This window comes from Orycteropus afer, unplaced genomic scaffold, assembly GCF_000298275.1.
Source record: "Orycteropus afer afer isolate SDZICR_OR568_19922 unplaced genomic scaffold, OryAfe1.0 scaffold00280, whole genome shotgun sequence".
Lineage (NCBI taxonomy): Eukaryota > Metazoa > Chordata > Mammalia > Tubulidentata > Orycteropodidae > Orycteropus > Orycteropus afer.
This window is the reverse complement of record NW_006921867.1, coordinates 3,082,514-3,088,713: the sequence shown is the minus strand read 5'-3', so window position 1 is coordinate 3,088,713 and position 6,200 is coordinate 3,082,514.

Here is a 6,200-nt window from a genome sequence, read left to right as displayed (position 1 = left end):
CTTCCTTCCGAGGAGTGGCTGGTGGGTTTGAACCGCCAGCCTTCTGGTTAGCAGTCAAGTGCCTTAGGCACTATGCTACCAGAGCTCCTCTGTGTTCCATAGAGTCTTCAAAAGCTGTGATTTTTTTTTTTTTAAGTAGATTGCCAGGCTTTTCTGCTGAGAGGTACTTCTGTGTGGATTTGAGCCTCCAACCTTCCAATTAGTAGCCAGTTGCTTAATCATTTTCACCACCAAAGGACTAGGAAAACATCAATCAAATAATCATACAAACATATAAAATTGCTATTATGTCAAGGAGAGATCCATGTTCCTGCAGTGCCTATAACAGCATTTGGCTTCTTTGAGGGAGATCAAGGAGGACTTTTTTGAGGATGTAATGTTTCCTTTGATATCTGCAGACAAGAGCTAGCTAACTGAAGGATCTTTTCATTGATATCCTGTCTAATATAGCCAATGGCCTGCTCTTGACCTCCCTCTGAATATTAATACGCATTCCAGACTTAATATGTCTAAAATATAGCTCTTGGTCACTCCTACCTACTTTCATCAGATCTGCCCTTCCAAATACCTTCTCCCTCACTATGTATGTTGTTGTTGTTATGTGCCGTCTAGTCAGGCCTGACTCATAGCAACGCCTCTTTGGGTTTCTGAGGCAGTATCACTATGGAAGTAGATTGCCCTGTCTTCCTTCCGAGGAGTGGCTGGTGGGTTTGAACCGTCAGCCTTCTGGTTAGCAGTCAAGTGCCTTAGGCAGTATGCTACCAGACCTTCCTCACTATGTATGTTGTTGTTGCCATCAAGTCGGCCCCGACTCATAGCGACCCCTCCTTGGGTTTCCGAGGCAGTATCACTACGGAAGTAGGATTGCCCAACCTTCCTTCCGAGGAGTGGCTGGCGGGTTTGAACCGCCAGCCTTCTGGTTAGCAGTCAAGTGCCTTAGCCACTATGCTACCAGAGCTCCCAGAAATTCTAGTTCCTAAGGTCACAAGACTTGATGTCATTCTTTAATTCTCACTTTCTCTCACACATTCAACTTCAAAATATATCCAAAATTCAACTACATTTTACTACCTCCATAGCTATTTTCTTGATGTAAACCATTACCACCATGCTCCTGATTTACTGAAATATCCTTCTATATGTTTTCCAGTTGGTTGTGAACCATTAATGAGTCACAAAATTAATTAATTTGATTTCCTGTAAACAGCAATCAAACAATGACATAGAAAATAATAGAACAAAAAATCCTGAAATACACCATGTGCAGAAAGAGTAAATATTGTTTAGTAAAACATGTTTTGGTTTTATTTATGCATATATATGGGTGGATAGATAGATACATAGATAGGTAGATAGGTAAATAGATAGATAAGTAGATACATAGATAGACAGAGACAGACAGACAGACAGACAGATAGATAGATAGATAGATAGATTGTTGTTAGGTGCCATCGAGTCAATTCCGACTCATAGCAACCATATGTACAAAACAAATCACTGCCCAGTCCTGCACCATCCTCACTATCCTTGCCATGCTTGAGCCCACTGTTGCAGCTATTGCATCAATCCATCTCACTGAGGGTCTTCCCCTTTTTCTCTATGCCTCTACTTTACCAAGCATGCTGTCCTTCTCCATTGACTGGTTCCATTTGACAACATAACCAAAGTACGTGAGATGAAGTCTTGCCATTCTCTCTTCTAAGGAACATTCTGGCTGCACTTTTTCCAGGAGAGATTTGTTAGTTCTTCTGGCATTCTATGGTATTTTCATTATTCTTCACCAACACCCCAATTCAAATGCATCAGTTCTTTGGTCTTCCTTATTCATTGTCTAGCTTTCACATGCAGATGAGGCTAATGAAAATACCAGGGCTTGGGTTAGGCTCACCTTAAGGTTCAAAGTGATATCTTTTTTTCTTCAACACTTTAAAGAGGTCATTTTAAGCAGATTTGCCCAGTGCAATGACTCTGATTTATTGAGTGCTGCTTGCCTGGGTGTTGATTGTGGATCCAAGTAAAATGATATCTCTGACAACTTCAATTTTTTCTCCATTTTATCCTGATGATGCTTATTGGTCCAGTGGTGAGGATTTTTGTTTTCTTCATGTCAAGGTATAATCCATACTAAAGACTGTAGTCTTTAATCTTCATCAGTAAGTGCTTCAAGTCATCTTCACTTTCAGCAAGGAAGATTGTCATATCTGCATGTTGCAGGTTGTTAATGAGTCTTCTTCCATTCCTGATTTTGTGATCTTCTTTACATAGTATAGCTTCCTGGATTATTTGCTCAGCATACAGAAAGAATAAGTATGGTGAAAGGATACAACCCTGGCACACTCCCTGGTTTTAAACCATGCAATATTCCCTTGTTCTCTTTGAACAACTGCCTCCTAGTCAATGCCCAGTTTTCTCGTGAGCACAATTAGGTGTTCTGGAATTACCATTCTTCTCAATGCTATCTGTATCTTGTTATGATTCACACAGGCAAATGCCTTTGCTTACTCAAAAAACACAGATAAACATCTTTCTACTATTCTTTGCTTTTAGCCATGATCCATCTGACATCAGCAATGATATCCTTCATTCCTTCCTTGTCCTTTCCAAAATCCAGTTTGCATTTCTGGAAGTTCCCTGTCAATATACTGCTGCAACAGTTTTTTATATATGCATATATATCTATTTGTATATGTATGCATGTATGTGTATGTGTATGTTTTGAATCTCACTGTAAAATATAATTCTTACTGTGGATCAGTTTAAAAATGTGAAAGGTATTGTGGAATATCCTGCTTCAACATTTAGCCCCACTACATATGAATGTCAAAACAGCAGTCAGAGGGATGCTTTAAATGCATAAGAAAGATAAAGATACTCTTCTGTTCAAAATGTCCAATTGCTTCCCATTTCACTCCAAATAAAAGTCTTCTGTATCCCCTACAATTGTCTATAACAATCACATAATCTGCCCCCTTCTTTCCCCTTTCTCTCTTGTCTTATATCCCACTACTTTCATTCTTGCTCAGTTAGGTCAGACTGTACCTCTTGATGTTTTTAAACACTCCCAGTACATACCAACTTCAGGGCTTTTGCACTTGCTATTTGACGTTGTGTTTCTATATAACACTAACTGCCTCTGGCATATCACACATTTTATATACCTGGTTATTTTCTGTGTCACTCAATCTGTGCTAAATTGTGAGTTCTATGTAGGTCAGAATTTGTTGTGCAGTAGGTACTCTGCATAATCCCCAGTATCTAGAACAGGGCCTATTATATAGCAAGTGATCAATGCGTTATTGGGTGGATGGATGGATGGATTGATGGATGGATGGATGGATGGTTAGATGAATGGATGGAAGAATGAGAGAACTAAAAATTATTCCAGGGAAAGCTATGAATTGCATAAAATCTCTCTGGCTGGAGAGTGCAGATATAAGATGGACCATGGCCTGGATCATGGCCATAAGGAGATATAAAAAGAAGCCAGTGTATCTGGAGAGGAGGGAATAATGTAACAATTGTGTAGAGGGAGATGTGGCCAGAGATGTATGCAGGAGCTAAACAAACAAGGCCAAATCCCAAAGGTAAGGGGATTTGTCTTAAAGCACTGGGAAATCATTGGAGACTTTTGCATTTTGGAAAGGGAGAAAGGGGGGGAAAGAAAAAGGATGATGCCATGATCTTGTTTGCATTTTTAAAAATAGAGAAAAAGAATGATTCATGAATAAACTTGAAGTATTCTACTGAGAGCAACTATATCTCTCATCACTTTAATCTAATACTCATCCTTCTTTGAATTCAAAGTGGTTCTACTCACATTTCTGGACTGGTTCTTCTCTTTGGTTTACAGCTCACTGGTACTTGAGAAACCCCTCAAATACATGCTTCTAGAAACCATGGGAATATAAGATCATGGCTTTATTCCAAGAAGTGATATTGTATCCTTTTGAGGTTTACTTTTATACAGTTTATTAAACAAGATGAGTCAGATGTTATAATCTTCAGTTACAAGTTTTTCATAGATATTATCAAAGGTTAAAACACACCTAAAGCACTGGTTCCGGGCTTAGATATAACTTTATTACCCTAAGAACTTGTAAGATTATAAAAATTAAAATATGAAACACTTAGTCTCCTGCTAACAATTACATAAAAATATGAAATTGAAATAGATAATCGAGCTTTAGATAGAAGAACATAATGAATTTAACACACACACACACAAAAACTAGCCTGGTAGAGTATAAGAGGGATAAGTAAAAAATGTGCTTTGCTATTTCTTTTTTTCTATTGTATCAACTAATTACATAATGAATTAAAAATGTAATTCAGAAAACTCTTCCGAATTTAAAAGAAGATCAATGGGTAGACTCTTATCAATGAGTGTTTGATGTAATTTTTTTCATAGTACTAATTCTAATAACCATCTCTTGTTTGTCAGTTTGTCATTCTGTGGTGGATTTTGTGTTGCTGTGAGGCTGGAGGTTATGCAACTGGTATAACAAATACCAGCAGGGTCACCCATGGTGGCCCCATGGTTTCAGTGGAGCTTCCAGAGTAGAACAGACTCAAAAGAAGGAAGGAGCCATCCACTTCTCAAAGAATTGGCCAGTGAAAATCTTATGCATAGCAGTGAAACACTGTCTGATATATTACTGGAAGACTTTATGAATATCCCTGAAAAACTGTGCAATATAGATCCAGAAGATAAGCCCCTCAGCTTGGAACACACTCAAAATACAACTGGGGAAGAGCTGCCCCATCAAAGTAGAGTCAATCTTAATGATATGGATGTAGTAAAGCCTTTGGGACTTCCATTTGCTGATGTGACATGATTCAAATTGGGAAGAAACACCTGCAAACATCCATTAATAATCAGATCATAGAATGTATGAAGTATATGAATGTATGGTGATAGAAATGATGTAGGAGATTCCATGATACACTTTTGCAAGCCAAATGACTTATTCATTGCAAATGTCTTTTTTTTAACAACATCAATTAACAAAATCAAGAAGGGAGTGTGTCAGGGTTGTACCCTTTCATCATACTTATTCAATCTATACACTGAGCAAATAATCCAAGAAACTGGACTATATGAAGAAGAACGTGGCATCAGGATTAGAGGAAGACTCAATGGCAGCCATACATGTGGACCCCACCAGATGAAGTACACAGGAATCACATCAACTACATCTGTGGAAAGAAGAGATGGGGAAGCTCAATATATTTACCAAAGCAAGGCCAGGAGTTGACTGTGGAACAGACCATCAATTGCTCATATGCAAGTTCAAATTAAAGCTGAAGACAACTAAAACAAATCCATGAGAGGCAAAATATGACCTTGATTATATCCCTCCTGAAATTAGAGACTATCTAAAACTAGATATGATGCTTTGAACACCAATGTCTGAAAACCAGAGGAGTTGTGGGATGACATTAAGATCACCATCCATGAAGAAGGCAAAAGATCATTAAAAAGAAAAGAAATGAAGAAAAGACCAAAATGGATGTCAGAAACTTGCTCTTGAATGAAGAGTAGTTAAAGCAAATGGAAGAAATGATAAGATAAAAGAACTGAACAGAAGATTTCAAAGAGCAGCTCGAGAAGACAAAGTCAATTTTATAATGAAATGTGCAAAGAGTTAGAAAACCAGAAGGGAAGAACATGCTCGACATTTCTCAGGCTGAAAGAACAGAAGAAAAATTTTAAGCCATGAGTTGCAATATTGAGAGATTCTATGGGCAAAATATAGAATGATGCAGGAAACATCAAAAGAAGATGGAAGGAATACACAGAGTCACTGTACCAAAAAGAATTGATTGATGTTCATCAATTTCAGGAGGTGGCTTGTGATCAAGAACCAATAATATTGACAGAAAAGGTCAAGGCTGCACTGAAGGAATTGGTGAAAAACAAGGCTCCAGGAATTGACGGAATACCCATTGAGATATTTCAACAAACGGATGCCGCTCTAGAGGCACTCACTTGGCTATGCCAGGAGATATGGAAGACAGCTATCTGGCCAACTGACTGGAAGAGATATTTGTACCCATTCCAAAGAAAGGTTATCCCACAGAATGTGGAAATTTTTGAATAATATCATTCATATCGCATGCAAGTAAAATCTTACTGAAAATAATTCAGAAATGGTTGCAGCGTTATATTGACAGAGAAATTCCAGAAATGCAAGCTGGAT